Source organism: Saccopteryx leptura, chromosome 4 (genome assembly GCF_036850995.1).
Source record: "Saccopteryx leptura isolate mSacLep1 chromosome 4, mSacLep1_pri_phased_curated, whole genome shotgun sequence".
Lineage (NCBI taxonomy): Eukaryota > Metazoa > Chordata > Mammalia > Chiroptera > Emballonuridae > Saccopteryx > Saccopteryx leptura.
Window position 1 is genome coordinate 195,641,040 of NC_089506.1, and position 18,848 is coordinate 195,659,887.

The 18,848-nt window shown below is 41.6% G+C and overlaps 1 protein-coding gene and 1 non-coding gene across 4 annotated transcripts in view; both read left to right on the plus strand.

The window, feature by feature from the left end:
* AUTS2 (activator of transcription and developmental regulator AUTS2) overlaps positions 1–18,848 on the plus strand; it is a 1,175,598-nt gene that overhangs the window by 570,844 nt on the left and 585,906 nt on the right. The window lies entirely within an intron of this gene.
* On the plus strand, positions 16,574–16,678 carry LOC136404639 (U6 spliceosomal RNA). The gene has a single exon (XR_010751359.1). It is a non-coding gene; the product is annotated as a U6 spliceosomal RNA (small nuclear RNA).

Below are 18,848 nucleotides of genomic sequence, written 5' to 3' on the forward strand. Positions count from 1 at the left end.
ATATAGACCATATTTTAAGGTATAAAGTAAATCAGTAAATATAAAGGCACTTAAATTCTGCAAATTATGTTCACCTCCCAAAGCTAGTTTGAAGTAGAACTCAGTAACAGAATGGTACCTAGAGTAACACGACATACTTCTCAATAACTCAAAGATCAAAGAAGAAATAAAAAAAATCTAAGTTGATTTTACTTTTCAAAATTGTTTTTCTTTCTAGGCCTTTAAAAATAGGCAGAGATGCCGGGAGTGCTACGCACATATGTAATTAATGATAATTACATTCACTTGAGATCTGTAGTAGTATATAGTACACAATGTATTTTAAGTACACTTGGCTTAAGTAGCACATAGTCTGTCACATGACTTGTCTAGGGAATGTAAATTCTTGAAATCAAATTAAATACCCAAAACTTGACAAGTGATCAGACTTAAAAAATAACACTGGAAGCCTTCAGAAATATTAGTAAAAATGTTACAGAGTTGCCATGAATTTAGTTTTCCACTGCAGTGGTACTATTAGACATTTTGTGACAGAACTTGTTGGGTTTGAAGTGTGGATTGGTGCTTAAGATGTATAACCCATCAGTCTGCCGAGCATTTACTGTCTGTTGGCTGAGGAGGGGCCCTCCCAATAGTTTTAACCCCCTGAATAGGAAGCAAGACTTAGGTGCCACCATCAAGAGGAGTATCTCGGTAAATCAATGAAAACAGAAAGTGGAAGGTTCTACTCTGCTTTTAAAGAAGCAGAATTTGGACATATATTTTGGAAGAATAGAGCATGATAGAATAGCAGTAAGATAATGAATTCTCTATATGTGTCTAAATCTGGGTCTGGAAAAATCTGAGGAGTATTTAGAAATTTTTATTAGGTTTAATGTGGCAGGCATAACTCTTTAATAATGCAGAATAAAAAAGATTTTTAAGACTGGTGAGTGGACTTCTAAATTTTACTCCTGGAAATACATATTTTGAATCAGCAACTGTTGAGGTCATCATGTTTTTGCCCTATATATTAGACCATCATTTTTCATCATTAGCCTTATTGTTAGGTTACCCCAAATAAAAGGTGTTCTTTTATAGAAAAGAATATAATTTTAATTTTCATGTTCATAATTGACCTTCTTATAATCACTCCCGTTCTCTGGAGAAGCATGAACAATTCCTCAAATTAAGCGTAAGAATAATTGAATTGGTAATTCACAGCCCTACTAGGGGCTGATGGAGATTTCAAAAGAGTAGAATCCCAGTCAAAGATTCTCATTTCACATGTGTGTTCAGATGTTCTGGGCAGATGTAGGTTCGTCATGTGAGGTGGGTATAAAACTGAGACCCAGGGTGTAGGCTGTATTTTGATGAGTTATTGGAAGTAGCAGACATGGTCCAGCCTATTTGTAAATGTTCGTCAAATATTTGTTCTTCTTTATTTTTTTAATATAAGGAAAAAAGATCATTTCTGGATTGAGTACTTCAAATGAGTTGTTTTTGGAGAACTGCGACAAAGCTCATGACACATGACTGTTAATCCTTCTTGAAAACAATTCTACGACCACTGTGTTACCACCCAACGTTCCGATCCTTCCCTGAGCCTTTGGAAGACTTTCCAGTCATGTGTTTAACGTTTTGGTTTTCATTTTTTAAATTATGAGCACCATATGGTTGTTGAATATGAGAAATATGTTCGGGGTAAGTCAGAAGTAATTTAGGATGCCTAGGACTCATTTAAATATCTATGATTTCAGTATATACAATAACCTTCACAATAAATGTTAAGGAATTTGATTTTGCATTTGATTTTAATACTTGCTAGTTATTTTATCTCTGCTCAGTGTTATGAGTGAAATGGGGGGTTGGCATGTCATATGCAGTAACGTCACAGTCGTGGGTTTCTAACAAAAACAGTTTGCTGCTTAATTTTCTAGCATTGCATCATTCCCTAAGTAGTCTCAAGAATCAAATACAATTGCAGTAATATTTGCTGAAAACTGGAAACCATAAAACCCTTCATTTTGCTGAGAATCAGAGGAGGGGAGAGGATTTCAAATAACAAAGCTTTCTATTTAAAAATAATTTAAAAAACATTTTCATCTACCATCTCTCAAAAGGCAGTTTATAACTAAATATTAATTTTAATATTTTATATCATTTCCATGTGTAAGTTTTTTTTTGGTAATAATGGTTAGTGCACAGGCATCATAGGTCACAAAAGTTTATGTCCAACGGTCTCTTTGTTTGAGATCCAATTTACTAAGGGCAAGTTATCGTTATAACATTCTTTATTTAATTCCTTCATTTGCAAGTTGAATAAATTCAAGGGCTAGAGAGAAATTAAAATAATGATCCTAATTCCATTTAGTTGTGTTAGTCACCAAATGATGAATGGAAATTTCAGCCTGGTAGAGTCCACTGCCAGATACAATAGTTATCTGCACTCATACACATTCATTAATTACACTGTGTGGCAAAACTCCTTGAAAGAGATGACTGATTCTGTCTCAAATGTAAGCTTTTGTTTAAAATGCAAAGTCATTACACCATTGTTCTCAATCCGTCAGATTGCAAGCTCTTGTCCCAAGCTCACAGGAATTGATGTCACCGATTTCAGGCATGTGGGGACAAGGGTCGGATCACAGGAAGTGAATTCTTTCCCCTCTTTCCTGACGGTGTTTTGACCACCTGTCTTTCACCCTTTGCAGTCCTAGTCTGAGAGTCTGAGAGGAGTACAGGAGCAGCACTGAAGAAGGGGCCACTGCTGCTAGATTGTTGCCAGGAACCAGCTTTCATGGCTTTTGTGGGAGCCTCCTTTTCATTAGTATTTGCAACATGTTCGCCAGCAAAATGATTATGTTAGGCAGAGACATCACATCACTTACATTTCATAGCTCAGTGCAATTTTCATAAACTGCGAGGCACCATCCAAAAAAACATGACTCAGAATTAGAGTTTCAGAAGATTATTATATAGACGTTATTTCCCTCAGGTCACGGGCTTTAGTCAAATTTGGAGGAGAATGAAATTGCCAACAGTGAAAAGCAGACAGAAAGGTATGAGTTCATGAGCAGAGAAATAACATTTTCATTTGTTCCTTCCCCGTGGGAAAGATTCAGCATTCCGGTAAATGGAGACGGTTATAAGAAATGAATTTTTGTCAGCAGGGATGTGATTTTAAGGCTCACTTATCCATTGGCAATCTAGATTTCTAACCCCAGGAATCTAGGAAATTGCTACAGAATGTAGTCTTTATTATAAACAATTTTTTTTTTCTGGTACTTTTTGCCCCCTTCCTTTTTTGCTCAGAGATTTTAAGACGGACTACATTTTTTTTTTACCTTTCAGGAGTCAGGTGACTGCAGAATCTCCCCCTCTGCCAGGAGTTCCTCCTCATTGCTGTTGCTTTGTGATGGAAACCTGTTTTTCCTACCAAGCTTCCCCCACTCTCCCTTTGCCTCTCCTGACCCCCTCTGTTCAACACACACAGTGCCACAGTGCCATGATGCTTCCTAGCGCTGAATCCTGGGTCTCTGCCTCTGTTCCCAGCATTTGCAGGATGTCTTGTGAGGCTGCTCTTCTCTTCTCAGTATTTTGTGTCTCTGGACCTGAGCGAGGAAGGCAGGTAGCACTCATTTTACCCAGGTATAGAAAGCAAGGATTTGCAAGGTTTCTGTAGGGGAATCTCAGACAACCTTCATAATTAAAGAGTGTTCTTTCATGGGGAATTTCCCTTTCCTTCTCATTTTATCTGACACTTCTCAGTCCATTACTCATTCAAATTCCAGGCAGAGGTTCTCCTACTGGCTGTCTTACATCCTTGAGAGCAGAAGATATTTCATATCCCCTAAACCCTTCATTCCGAGAGATGTAGAGAGGTTCTGTAACATTAATCTCACCTTTATATTTTTCAATTTTTAATAACTTGAAAATATGTATATCTAATGCCTTACTCTCTTGTGCATTTTTGCACATTTTAATATCTCTCTCAACACTGTAAACTATTTTCCTGGCTGTATTTTTATTAGACAATGTTATTGCCTGCCAAAGTTTACTGAAAGCAAATCGCATTTGCTTTCATTATTATTATGTCTACAATAAAATCATTGCGGTTGTACTTGATTAATAAATGAGAAATGACTACTTTAACTTTGTTCATTGGATTCGGCCCATGAAATTCACGATTTATAAACTTTCCCCCAAAACCTCTAAAGCTTCTAGAAGAGAGAAAGGATATTAAGGTGAGAAGGAACACCAAGGTACTGCAAAGTACGCCAGTCATACACTGTTACTGCCATGTTGGTGGTGAGGTAAGCAGTTCATTGAACCGGCCAGAATGTTGGCATTCTCTGCTAGTCTGTGGAGTCCAAGCAGTTACCTGAAACTTTCTCAGTGGCCATAGCCTTAGAGGCTTTCTGTCTCCCACATGGGGCTGGGGACAGGATGTCTTAGATCTGCATTCTTGACACTTGACTCAAGAGCAGCCCACTGTGGAGAAATTGTTCAACTTTCTAGTGTTCAGTTTCTGTTTCTCTTTCTGTGAAATGGCCGTGATTTAGCCTGTCCAAACCATTATGACTATTTTTCTCAGCAGGGTTTGCCTGGGGAGATGTTATTACAGGGTTTGAACTCCCAGAAATAGTTAACCCCCCTTGCGTTCCTGATTAAGATGACACAGTAAAACTGTTACCTGGAATGAAGTGATGTTCATTTAAATTTGACTCATTCTTCAAAAACAATATTTGTTTCAATATACTTGTTCTCAACAATCTCCCTGTAATGTATTCAGTGCATTTTTGTCTTAGAGAGCATGGTCGTAGCAATTGTAATTGACTCTCTCTCTGATGGTGGATTGTCTTGCACAGCCTTGGGGCCATGATATTGGGGCACGGTTCTTTCTGTACCAAGAAATGGATATAAAATGGGAGTCTTATGAAGAGTTGGGCTGCATTGGCTCTGCTCTCCAGCCTCACCTTGGAAGTTGCTTTTCAGTAAGTAAATTGCTTATTATGAACTGCATTTTCAGTGGTTTGCCTCTTTTTTCCTTAACGTGAAATAAAAAGAACATTAGCCACACTTGGAAAAACAAGAAAACTGTAGTACCAATGCAAAATATCATTATTATATCTGTCTTCACAGGAGACATAGAATGCTTAGAAGGCCTGACCTCATGAAATGCTTCACCTCTAGTTTTTCAAAATTTCATTGGCCTCTGCCAATAAGTTTCCAAATTTTATATATACATATATGTGTATATAATTATGACCTAAGCCAGTGATTATTGAGCTTTGGCTGTGCGTCAGGCTCTGTTCTCAGTACATTTCAGGTAATAACTCGGTTATTCTTCACAACCACTTCATCAGGGAGGCACTCTCCCTCTCTCCATTTTTCCAGTAAGGAAATTGAGGCTTAGGAAGCTTCAGAAATCTAAGGTCCTATGGTTAGTAGCTGGCCGAGCCAGGATTTGAATAGCCTGGCAGAGGACCCTGTGCTCAGAACCACCACACCACAATGCCTCAGAGGTCTGGGTCTGGGATGCAGGAGACGGGATCCCAACTTACTGACTTTTGCTGCGGGCTATGGCTGGTATTGGATTAAATACTTTGTTTCTATTATCTCCCGTGGTTTCAAAAAAACAATTCCACCAGGTAGATTTTATTATCAATACTTTATAACTGAAGACAATAAGACCCAGAAAAAGTGAAGCTTTTTAACCAAGATCATGAGACTTGATGACTGAGGGAGCAGAGATTTGAACCTTGTCACAGAAATTCAGGTTCTGGCTGGGAAGCTCATTAAGGAAAGGAACTGTCTCTCCAGGAAATAATCATCTTCATCTCATGTAAGATGGGAGTTTCCTGTGCACCAACCTGTGCCTAGCAAGGATTTTCGGTTTCTCTTGAGTTAAATCTGTGTGTACTGCATTGGAACGATCGCATCTCTCTAGCCACAGAACGCCTTCCCGTTGTTGCTGATGTACGCTGATTCTTCTTCCTGATAATGGCTTATGTTTGTTTGATTGTCTACAATTAGCATAATTCTCTTTTCATTTGTTATTTTTGAGAAATTAAATTTCCTTTGAGTGTTGGGCTGCTAACATTATGTCCTTTAACTCCCTGAAGAGTGAGTATCCTTGTGGTTCCTTTAAGCCACTTGTGCCACATCCTGAGAACATTTTTAAGAGAAATATGAGTGGCAGTGCCTCTTGGGTACCAATTAAAAACAAATCTCTTTTTGGGTGAGCTCTGTCTTCAAGCCTATCACGACACAGAGTTGGTTGTCTCAGTTTCTTTAGCCATTACTGACATCATTTAGAACTACCTGGTGAAATAAAAAGTGATTTTAATAGAGAGGTGTTTTGTTTTTCCTGTACAGTGGGAGAATAGCGAGTTTTCACATAGCAATATATTGCTAAAAATTTAGAATGGACTTTTGCAGGACCTCCAAAGGCCTGGTGAGTCTCTGCGGTTGTATGACAGTGTCTTGGGGGCATCTTCTGTAACGCTTTGGCAGCAAGTGGCTTATCGGCCCACGGTCAAGTCTGCGCTCCCTGTCGTTTATGACTGCGTTTTAATGGGCTGGGCCCCCCCGCCTCCTCGTGGTCCTGGCTTGTCTCCTCTTCTGTCACCTCGGGTCCTCCTTTGGCTCAGCTGGACAAGGAGCTTCCCCTGAGTCATTTGAAATGCAAGCCCCTCACACGAGGCAGCCCATCTCCCCTGGGCAGTGTACGGCTCAGAGTTAGAACTAACCTCTGGGGTGGGTTTGTGAGCCGGCAGAGGTTTCATGTTCTCGTGGACACATCTTTGAGTCCAGATAAACAGATCTCTTTTTCTCCTTGATGTTAGTGGTTAATGATGCAGACCCTGAAGAAGGCATTTGGGGTACCCCCAGGGCAGGAAGTGAGGTTCTTCAGGAACAGCTGTGATTATCCAGAGATGTGACCTCGTGCTTTTCTCCTCACGCATGTTTAACGCCTGCAGTCATCGCTTGCCTACGCACCTCCAGCACCGTCCCCTGCTAGCATGGCTGACCAGAGAGACTCTGAGACCCGTTCTTACTTCCTGTGTCCATGTGGACCATTCTTAGCACGTCATGATTTTCTGAAAATCTTTTCTCACCTGTTCACAGCCCTGCAGAAGAATGGTGAACTGGGCCCATCTACTTAACTTGTGAACTGGGGTTTCCCTAGATACGGGAATGGGAGGCAGAAACCCAGGAATAAAGGCTCCTTTATTTACAGAGTTGGTCACTAAACTTAGTATATATTTTCTGATCTTGAGGGAAGGATGGGACTCTGAGACCAACTCTTTCTGGCTTGCCACCAACCATGGTGTAACCTTCATTGCAATTGCTGGAATCAGGTCTTTGGTTGTACGTGGAGCTTATTTCAGGGCGGTATTTTATCTTATCTCCTGGGCTTAGATTCTTTCAGATCCAGCTGAGATGCCCAGCATAACCCTGTGCGTAACTCCCACGAGGCAGTTCTATTGCTTGGGTAGTGGTCACCGGCGCTCTCATGCCGGAACCAGTGATGCTGTTAACAGAAAAGCAGAGGGGTCATCTCTCCGAGAAATGACTTACAAAGGGGACTTTCTTTGCTGCTCCTGGTACATGTGGTAAGCATAGACATAGTTTATTGTGAAAGGCTTTCAGTCACAGGTCTTTATAAGGCATAACCGTACCCTCCGGGGAAACCAAAATAAATACCAGCCAAATAAACTTCAGCTTTTTCAAAACCAGTTATCCAGTTGCATTTCTGGGAGGAGAAGAAAACGGAGAGGTTGACGTGTTCTTACTCTGCTTTGATTTACTTCCCATGCTGCCCTGTCCAGCTCAACCTTGAAACGGAAGAAAATACGTGATCATTTGAAAAAGAATGAGAGCACAAAACTCAGTCTTTCAGGAGAAGTAGGAAAGTAAATATTAATGCCAACTTTGGAATTTTCTTAATACAACACACACACACTTGTGTTTTGTTTGTTTTGTTTTTGTTTTTCCCGGAGATTAATGTCTCTGTGTTCCTTGCAGAGAAAGACTTCCATCCTGCTCCATTGTTTTGTTTCTGTCTTTGGTCATGGTCCACCTGGTCCTCCTGCAGCTCCCCCTGCCCCTTCCTTTGCCTTTGTGTTAGCCCCGTGGTCCCTCCTCATCTCCGGGTCTCACAATAGCCCTCGGCTTCCGCTCTCCTGGGCAGTCTGGACCAGGTTTATGACCTTCATCCTACATAGGCTACGAGCCATTTAGCTGCACATGCCTGGTCCTTTCCAGGCTGGAGAATCAGTGGGAAGACTGCTCTGCTTGCTTCTGTGCCCTTTCTCAGTCTCCCTCACTGATGATCATCTTGTCATCTCTGTCCTTAAATATGGCTAGTCCCCCATGGCTCCCTTGACTCTCCATTACTATTTTTGCTTTATCCTTATTTTATTAAATAGTTATGAAAAACAAGATAACGAACATTTATGTACCCATCACTGGCTTGGAATTAAAACATTTCCAGTATCGTTGAAGCTCCCGCTGTAATTCTGATTGTATTCTCCTCTGAGAGTCCAGGGGTGACAACCCCGATTCTGGATTTGTTATGTTAGCGATTTTTTCATTCATTTCCTATGCATGAGTCAGCAAATATTATAGAGTATGCTTATATTGTTAAAAATTGCATATATGTACGTATACGCTTTCGAAACTTTTTAAAAAACTAAGCAATATGTTTGTGAGATTAATTCAGTTGCTCTATTTTGCTCTTCCACTACTTGTAAGTTTCCAAGACTGTGACACTGTTTACCTATTCTACTTAGGATTGTTTTCAATTTTTTGCTGTTACCAACAATGCCACTATGAACCTTGTTGTACAGATCTCCTCGCACCCATCCATGTTCACTGGTTATTTTAGCAAATTGTACTGAGCACCTGTTAGCGCTTGGCAGGACTGCTGAGCGACTGCCCAGCCAGGCTCTGTCTCCTCACTGCGCGCTCTAGAGAGGACGTTCAGGCCGCAGGCGTCTTCTCGCCTCTCCTTGGTCATCCTCCCCAGGCCTGTTAATGTTAACAGCCGAAACTCAGTTCTAATCTTCACCGTTAGGCTCAGAAACTGTCAATGGTTTCTGTTATCTGTGTGATGAAGCCAATACTCCTCTGCTTGCCACTCAACAACCGTCCCAGCCTCACCTCCTTTTGGTCTTTGTCCCGTTTCCTTCTCAAACCGTATATTCCAGGCTCCTGTCTTTTTCGTGCCCCCAGTGACCTTTCTTACCCTTAGTTGTCTTGCCTGTTTTACACTTTTCCCAGAATGTTGAAATTCTGCCGTTTTCAAGATCCTAATGAAGTACTTTTTTTTTTTTTGCTTTCTTTCTGAAGCTGGAAACGGGGAGAGACAGTCAGACAGACTCCCGCTTGCGCCCGACCGGGATCCACCCGGCACGCCCACCAGGGCGACGCTCTGCCCACCAGGGGGCGATGCTCTGCCCCTCCGGGGCGTTGCTCTGCAGCGACCAGAGCCACTCTAGCGCCTGGGGCAGAGGCCAAGGAGCCATCCCCAGCGCCCGGGCCATCTTTGCTCCAATGGAGCCTTGGCTGTGGGAGGGGAAGAGAGAGACAGAGAGGAAGGAGGGGGGGCAGGGGTGGAGAAGCAAATGGGCGCTTCTCCTATGTGCCCTGGCCGGGAATCGAACCCAGGTCCCCCGCACGCCAGGCCAACGCTCTACCGCTGAGCCAACCGGCCAGGGCCATGAAGTACTTTCTTAAAAGGTACATCTTGTCCGAGTCTCACTTACACGGCAGCTAGTTAGGTATAGGTTTGCTTAGCTCACCCTAAGCAGGAACCACATGGTAAATGCCTCAAACTTAGTAGGACCTCATTAATTAGAGTAATAATCTTCTTAAAGTGAAGACATCATCTGAGTCTCAGCCTTGCTGTTAAAGCACTTTAACGCTGTTTGTGGGAGAAGGAAGAAGAGAGGGAGCACATGTTTTAACTCTCTCATGTCATTGTCCAACACTTCCGGCTCCCAGGGAGGGCGTGCAGCTCACTAAGCGGGCAGCGTCCCTAGCAGGGCCCCTCCCACTTCAAGGTGAGACAGGTGGAGGATAAAACTGACTTTGCTAGGAGAGGCCTCTTTATTCAAAAACACCAAAATAAAACATACTCTCAGCTTGGCGGGCTCTACCTGAAACATACCCGCCCTGGCCCCATTCCAGGCGTTTTTAGACCTTTCAGGCTTGTGAGGGGAAGCATAGGTTGGTGACCTGTCACCAGTCATGCCCTTAACTTAGCACCTGCTCTGCTCCCAGCGTGGAAGGCAGGGAAGGCAAACTGAGTCCACTGTCTGCGTTTCCATCCTGAAGGAAATGGGAGAAATGAGGCCAGTGGTTTGATAAATTATATCAAAAATAGTCCCTTCATGCTAATGGAGTGTGAAGAAGCTGATGTACTGGAGATGATCTATAATATTTCATATTTCTCTGAGGAGAAAAATGATAAACTTGATGATGTGTGATTTATTCATGTTTCTCCAGATGAAAAGAAAGAAAAAAAAAATCCTCAAGTCAACTGCCTGTTTCTGACTCCCAGAAGCTGGCTTGTGGGTTTAGCGCTGGGAATGGAGGCCGGGCTTGTTTGGAGACGTGGCTGGAGAGAGGATGATGAATCACTGAGCCTCGGCAGTGGGCTGGGAGAGGGCCATTAGCCTGCATTGCCTCTGTTCTATCAGCAGCTTTGCAGGGCGGTCTGCCACCAGGTGAGGGTTATGTCAGTGATTCCATTTCTCATCCGGGACTTCTCGTGCTGCCCCCTTCCCTCGTGGGTCTGGCCCTCCGTCCTTCCCTGCAGCTCAGCCCAGGGCAGCGGGAACATCTGCGATCAAAGGACTGTTTGTTGGAAGCCACGCTGAGAGGGACCTGGTGTTCAGCCCTGTGGTGTGCAGACTCGAGCCACGGGGGATCTGGTTAATTCCCTTTCCTCTTCCTTCTGCCCATCACCCTTTGGGTCAAATGCTGCTCAGAGCCCGAAGCTCTACTTGTTCTATAATAACTGGAAATGGCACCCCTGGCCTGGGTCATTTCATTCTAAATAGCCCCCTGGAGGAGGTTAGAAAGAGAGATTGCCTTGGGCAACTTGATTTAGGAGGTAAAATTGTACTTTTTCTTTTTTCTATTTTATTTTATCTTATTTTATTTTATTTGGTACCCATTCCCTTACTGGCCCTTACCCATAACAGGACGCCACTTTACAGCCCCCGCCCCCACCTGACCACTCTCTTCCTGGCCTCTAACCTTCCTCTCATCCTAGGTCACCTGCTCCGGTTTCCCAAGAATGCAGTTATCACGTTCGCTCACTGTACCTTTGTGATTATTTTAGTGGATACTAGAAGTTTAAGACTGACTTTGATAAAATAAACAATTTGCATTTTAATAACACTTTTGGAGACTCCTTATAAAGGCCCTGATAGAAGGATAACTGCCATGAATGTATAGAAATATGGGGAGAAAAGAGGACTTTGCAGAGAGTCTCAGGACAAGCTGTGCAAAGTGACCGCTGTCTCCAGGTTTGTAGGGTCAGTCAAATGGACGCATCTCTGGGATTCTGTCTGCCCAAATCCTTTTTCTGGTCTCAAACTTGACGTCCATTCCTTTCAAGTCTGCTGTAGATCCATTTCCATGTGCCTTGCCGGTGGTTTCAGGAAAACAGATTTCATTGTGTAAGTTTCAAGTTCTTCTAGTGATTCAGAAACTTTAAAGACATTTTGGAGTGTGATCTGCGGACAGCAGTGGGGTTTAGGACATACCACCCCAAAATACGGTTCTTCAGCATCCTGACTGTTTCAAGGTGAAGGAATTTGAGAATGGCAGGTGCAGGAAAGACATTCCACTAAAGCTCATCACAAAACCGTCCCATGAGCAATGCCCTCCTTATATCCTCAGGGAAGGAGTGTCGTTGTCTCTAAAGATGGAGGAACTCAAAGAGGAATCTGGATGAACAGGCCTTGCTGCATCCCCCCGAATCCCCGCCTGGTCCTTTAGGACCCTTAGCTCATACTTCTTGTCCTCTGGCATTTTCCCAGGACTTCCCACTCTTCATCAAACCTAGTATAACAACGCCCAGTGTTAATCATCTGTTCAGGTCTTTCTTTCTATATGAAGGCTTCTGTGTCATGTAAAACTTCTTATGATGTCTTTTGTGACAGGGGCCCCAACAGAGAATGTGTAAGTGTTAAAAGAGATGATAATGTTCCTCTCTTAAAATTCTAACAGTCATAAAGGGACAGTGACAGGCTGGGCGCTCCACTGGCTCCAGACGTCTGGGTCAACTGGCAGAAGCCAGCCAGCAGAAGGCAAGAATTCTTACCAGCTCTGTCTGCAGTGCCCTGCCAAGAGAGGAAGGCAAACTTTTCTCCTTGTCCAGCCCTGTCTGCATTCAAATTAGCAGGAGAAAAACCTTTCTGATAGTTTGTATGTTTTTGTCTTGTTACTCTGTCTCTTGTTACTTGGTCCCCAGCTGAGATTTGAGAAGGGAAGTAGGAAAAGCTGTGTTCCGGGCCTGCAGCTGCTGTCTGTTGACTCCCTTTCATTGGGACTGTTAGCATTCGCCTTCCCCTCATGTATTTCCTGTCTGCTTCCAGTGAGACCCCCCGTATGGTGGCAGCCTCATTATTTAGTGATGCCCGTGGAGTAGAATCAGAACATTGTGGCAAAGATTGTGATCAGATAAGATAATAGTAGACATTTTGAAGGAATAATTACCAAAACAAGTCAAGCCCAAAAGCTCTGTCTTATAAAACTTTCTTTGAAAGAAATAAAAAGTGTGCGTACAGACATAAACCAGTTTCGTTTGTTTAAAGTGTCACTCTCTTGGAATCTGGGTGCCTAGTTTTGGAGATTAGATTTTATTCAGATGAAATCTATCATTTAAACACTCTGTGCCTTACTTTCCTCGATAGTAAAGAGTGGCAGCGTTAACGTTAAATAATGAAAGCCTAAGGACTGTTTTTGCATCATGTGCCAATGGACTTCTATTGTATTTAACTTCCTATTGTAGAAGTGGCACTGTAAAAGTCTTCAACATGGTTAATCACTTTCTCAGTTGCTTTCTTTGTGGGAGCCATCTTCTGTGTTTATTTGTAGTCAAGCCATTCTCATGGCTTTACATGGCAAGAAACATCCCACAGAACAATATCATAGAGCCATTATCAGCTCCCACCACACCCTGCTGACTTGCAAAGCTGAAGACCCCCCACAAGTTTGTATGAAGCGCTCACACCGATTAACCTGGAGTAAGGGAGTTTTCATATAACTGTTCCCTGACCAGAATAGCTTGGGGCCAAAAAAGCTTCACATACACTCCTATAAGTTGGTAATATCATTTTGTAACAGCTAAAAGAACTGGGATTCAAAGGAAGGACGCAGAAATACCTATTCCAGTTGGACACCAGTGAAGGTGGGTTTTTGTGAGAAATTCCAAAGAGTAAGTTTTCGTTAAGAAGAGTCAGCATGTCATTTTCTTTCGTTACTTCAGTATACTGATGATTTGTCAACTCTTCAATCAGCATTTCTTAGAAGAAAAATTTTTTTCTATGTTCTTTTGCTGGAGAGCATGTTCAAATATGTATAATTACCATGCCTGACCTCAAGATGAAAACCAACTGGTTATATACCAATAAAAAGATGAGTAGCCGCAGAATGTGACAGGTAGCCACAGGGAAGGCAGATACTGAGGCTGGAGGTCTGTGCAGGAGCTGGGAAGGCTTCACAGGAGCTCCCTCTCCCGGGGAGGAGAATTCCTTGTTCTGGTCCTCATTTCTCTGGAACTAAGGTGCTGCGTCTACTTCACTCTGGCGGCATCTTTGTTGATGGTGTGTTTCTCCCACTACAGTGGACTCTAGTTGTCATTCTTGTTTGTATTTCCAGGTTTTATGTCAATACCTGCCTGACCTCATTCATGGTCAGTATGTCCTTTTTGAATGATGAAGTAAATGAAGAATCTTATATCTAACTCTCTTCTTCTTGACTAGACAGGGTTTTGACTCTTTTCAGGCTTGAGGTTTCTTCAACCCTCTATTTTTTGATCCAAAGGCTGTCTGAAGCCAAAGAAGAAAAAATTCTTTGAATTGATCTAGGGGCTAAAAGGTGAGAAGCATTTTCAGAACTGAGAGGGAGACGTGCCTCTGAAAGTCCAAACTGAGGGAACGTTCTAGTCTTATAATATTAAGTTACATTTTGGGACTTAGTTACACACTTACATGGAGTTCCTTGGATAGTTCCTTTCTTTCAAGCTTATTTTTTTTGACATAAGCTGTTCATACCCCAGAACTGTTTATCCTAATTATAAGTTATAGATGAAAGTGAGATAAATGTGTCTGCCACCAAATGTGACTATTGGATGCTTTTGAAATACTGTCTAATACCTTGCCTTATATGCATAGTTATTTATGCATATCTGTCTCCTCCATTAGATTTTGAACTTCTTGAAGCAATGTTTTATTTATTTTTGTATTCCCACTGGTTGGCAGAGGATGGCACATGGCAGACCCTCCCCGATGGAGTCTCGCTAGTATTCTGTGGCAGTTCATTTCAGCAGCCTTGGCGTTTTCCTCATCCGTCAGGGACAGCAAATAAGTTGAGACGTAAAAACCAAAGGTTTTGGTTTGGGCCCAGCCGACATTAAGCTACTTTTCTGTCCTTAATTAATAATAAAATATGTGCCTTTCTGAGGTCTCTTATGGTGTGCGGGGCCACTTGTTTTACTGCTCATGATGGCAGAAGGATAGGCAGCAAATTCATCTGAAGATGGAACCAATTATTTGTGGCTTGCAAAGAAAGAGCTAGAGGGAATCCAGGTTTGATGCTATTTAGATTACAAATCCTTCAGTTGCGAAGACGTTTCCTTTCATTCTACTTTTGGAGATCATAAGCTTTTTCTAACGCATTAATAACCTAGACTCAGGCTGTATGGTTCAGACCTTCAGGTCTTTCCATATGTGGAATCAAAGAAGAAGAAGAAGGATGGACATCTGATAGGAGTTTTACATTGTTCTTGGAAGTGCCATCACTGGGGGCATAGTGGTGCTTGGCTCTGCTAGCCAGAGGGGTTGGTGTGAGAGGGAGGGATCTTAGACCTAAGAGTTTATTTAGGAAAAAAATGCTGTATTAAATATTAAAGTTTTACATAAAAAGAAATATATGTTGACTTAAGAAATGTCTAAATCTATTGAGAATTTTTATTGAGATTTTATTTGGGCCAAACTGATCACATGCACTGGAGAGCAAGATCTCAAATTCTCCAGAGAAAGATGGTCGGCAGCTTCTTTCATGCATCTGACATGAAGGCGGGGACATAAGGAAGGTCACAGGGAGGAGGGAGAAAGCAAGGTGGGGGTCGGATTACAGGGCAGTTAGGATCATTTACTCTCTTGAGGGTGGTTACTTCTTAGAAGGAGGGGTCTGAAAAGAGGGATTTCAAAGGTGTGATAACCAAGAGCATAAAGTAATGGACAGGGCTTAGGGAAGGCGAAGGTAGGCCTTTTTACTAAAGAGGGAAAAATCACGTGCGTGGGTGTGACTTCCCACCGTGATCTGCCCAGTCAGGAATTTATGATTTATTACAGCATTCTTTTTCTGTCTGTAGATAGAGAGATAGATAGATAGATAGATAGATATAGATATATTTACAAATATATAACTATATATTCTATTTTGAAAAATGAAGATTTCCAAAAGAAATACAGTTCTTTGGAGGAGATATTTACAGGACATATTTCAGTATGGATCGGGCCTACCTATCAGAATGAAATTTTAGCATGCATGGTGGCAAAAGGTGATTTTTTTAGTGGCTTGGACCTCATCAGAGTTGAAGTACATTATCAATACAACTGTACAGTGAGAATGAGTTTTATGGGAATTTTGGCATGATGGCTAAAAAAACTGAAGTTGTTTTTATGTTTGAAAGCCAAGAAAAACTATACCAATTGGTTTATAGGAATTTGTTTTCTGCCATTTTTTCTTAGAAGCCAAACAGGAAGCTTAATTGGCTGCTGTGTGAGCCTGAAGACCGAATGTTGTTTACTTGTCTATTAGTTTCTACGAGAAACTTTAAGGAGAGTTTGATTAGATCACTTTTCTGCTTAAGCTATGGATGGTCTTTGTACTCTTGTCAAATAGTTTTTGTGTGTGAGTAGGATGTTGCTTGTTAACGTAGTTTGGCCTTGTGTTTGTATATGATGCTCACTGCCATTCCTTAACCACGAAACAAGTTGCCAGATACTGCAAATACAGGTGATGGTAACACTTACGCCACACTTAAAATGTGTTATTATAATAGAGCAGTGTTATGAAGTAGGTACTTTTATTATCCCTGTTTTCCAGATAGGGAAACTGAGACACCGAAGATTAACAACATGCCAAAAGTCTTGTAGCTAATAAGTGGTAGAATAAGGATTCTAAGTCAGGTATTCTAGCTCTATAATTCGTGCATGCCCTTAACCACGATTCTGTATTCTGCCTTTGCAAACCTGATTTTGACTTGACAATGAATTTAATAGATTAGTAAAATCAGTAGGGAAACCATTCCAAAGAATTAAAAAAAATGATTTTGACATGGGTTTGCTTCTGCAGAATATATACTATAAATTGGAATGATACAAAAAAGATTAGCATGGCCCTGTGCAAGGATGACATGCAAATTTGTGAAGAATTCCATATATTTTTTTTAAATGCGGATTTGAGAATATAACTAGTGACAGGGAAGACGTTCCATTCCCATGTTGTTTGTAACATCCTGATCTTAACATAATAGTCACACACATAAAATAGTGTCTACGTGGTGTTGAGGATATCTTTATAGTTTAAGAAGAGTTACAGTTTTATGTTGAAGAATAATGTTTATAGTGTATGTGGTAGTTTTCAGGATGATTTTATGAAAACGACCACTTTATCCTTGAGCTATCTTAGATCATATGGATGAATGGAAGTAAACTAAGATAATTATATATATATAAACATTAAGTCATTTATCCTGGCTTTTGATTGACATGTTTGCATGGATATTTTTCCCTTAAGCCTTGTGTTTCAGGTGCATGTAGACAGGACTCTGCTTCCATGTTCATGTGGCCCAGGCTCTCCTCCTTGATTAAGAGGCCGTCCTGTGGGAAATGAGCTGCCGCAGTAAAGCAGCCATTCCAGCCTCGGTTTTCCATGAGCGAAGCGTTGTCACTGCTACTACTCATTCTGACATTAAAATCACCTGAACTTATTATTCAAATCAATGGATTCTTGAACTGCATACATTTCAAAGGACTATTCTGTTGCTCTCAGATATCTAAGAATCAGCATGTGTGGTAGTAATGAGACAGAGAGGAAGAATATGGACTGTCATACATGCTCAGCTGGCCTTGTTTTGGAATCACACCAAAGAAGGGAAAGTGCTGGAGCTTTTGCCACAGGACTAAAAGCTGTCTTTATAATATTAATGACGACCAGCACTCTTGGGCCATTGTTACTCCTGTGCCTCCAGCATGACTTCACTGCTTCTCTGCTGAAGGGAAGGGTCTAAAGCAGGTGGGACCAACAGTTTTTGCCCCCGGGCCAGATTAGAAAGAAAACTTTTTCTCACGGGATGGATGAAATATTCAAATTAAAAAATGTTAAATACAAAAACGATTCGTTTAAGTAAACAAAATTTTATTATGTAATTTGTTTATGAATAACTAAATGAGTGAAAAAAATTTTAATATACAATATTATTTTAATAAAAATATTTTAATAAAAATATAATTACATACCGTATAAATATCCAAACTGTATTGCAATCAATCGAAACAATATTTAATTAATAGAATGAGCTTGAAGGGGTTATATCACAAATAAAACAAATTATTTTGTTTTACAAACAGCCTGGACACATTTTCAGTTATGTTACAATGCCACTTGATTCAGCACACTTGACCACAAAAATAACGAATTGTTTGACCTTGGGTGCGCACTGGCAAACTCCGCCTCAAAGAATGTGGGTTTCACATCGCCACTAAACGTCAAACAGTTCATATCGAGTACAGACGAGTACAAAAGTTGTAAATCTTTACAATGGAATTTTTTAAAAAAATGAAGTATTGTGAATCTATTTGACCAATTATTGGAAGTTAACCCTAGATTAGTCACACGCAGAATTCTTTTCTGCGTATCACTATCTTCTTAAATATCTCAATTTCCAATAATCAAAGACGCTTCCACTTCTGAGTAACTGAGATCTTAAAGTAGCGGAGAATATTAAAAATTTAATCACGGGCCACATAAACTCATTACGCGGGCTGGATCCCACCTGTGGGCCATATGTGGCCATGCCTGGTCTAAAGCCTTGAGCATATAATAATTCACTTGATAAAGACCAGGTGTTTCCTTTTGTGTGTGTGTGACAAAGACAGAGAGAGGGACAGACAAGAAGGGAGAGAGATGAGAAGCATCAATTCTTATTGTGACACCTTAGTTGTTCATTGATTGCTTTCTCATATGTGCCTTGACTGGGGGGCTTACAGCAGAGCGAGTGACCCCTTGCTCCAGCCACTTACCTTAGGTTCAAGCCAGCGACCTTTGGACTCAAGCCAGCGACCATGGGGTCATGTCTGGTGATCCCACGCTCAAGCCGGATTGAACCGCGCTCAAGCTGGTGACCTCGGGGTTTTGAACCTGGGTTCTCTGTGTCCCAGTCCAGCGCTCTATCCACTGCACCACCACCTGATTAAGCAAGACCAGTTTTTTTTTTTGTTGCTTTTTTTTTTTTTGTATTTTTCTGAAGCTGGAAACGGGGAGGCAGTCAGACAGACTCCCGCATGCGCCCGACCGGGATCAACCCGGCACGCCCACCAGGGGCAATGCTCTGC